The sequence below is a fragment of the Penaeus monodon genome, chromosome 15 (genome assembly GCF_015228065.2).
Source record: "Penaeus monodon isolate SGIC_2016 chromosome 15, NSTDA_Pmon_1, whole genome shotgun sequence".
Taxonomy (NCBI): Eukaryota; Metazoa; Arthropoda; class Malacostraca; order Decapoda; family Penaeidae; genus Penaeus; species Penaeus monodon.
In genome coordinates, this window is record NC_051400.1 from 40,207,770 (window position 1) to 40,208,059 (window position 290).

Below are 290 nucleotides of genomic sequence, written 5' to 3' on the forward strand. Positions count from 1 at the left end.
GCCCCCCCCCAAATTAGCTTTTCCCATTATCTTTTGTTTGGTTTTAAAAATTTGCTAAAAGGGAACGTTTCCCTTTTTTGGGGCTGGTTTTTTTACCGGGGGGGGGGGAGAACCTAGTATCACCTGTGCTAATTATAGTTCTATTTTTGCACAGTCTGTTTGAATTGTTGAGCTAGAATGTTGACATTTTTAAATTTTATTTTTTCGGGGAATGTCAAAAAAAATTAATAAAAAAAAAAAATTGCAAAATTATGAGAATACAAAACAAAAATAAATGTAAGTGTGGTGGG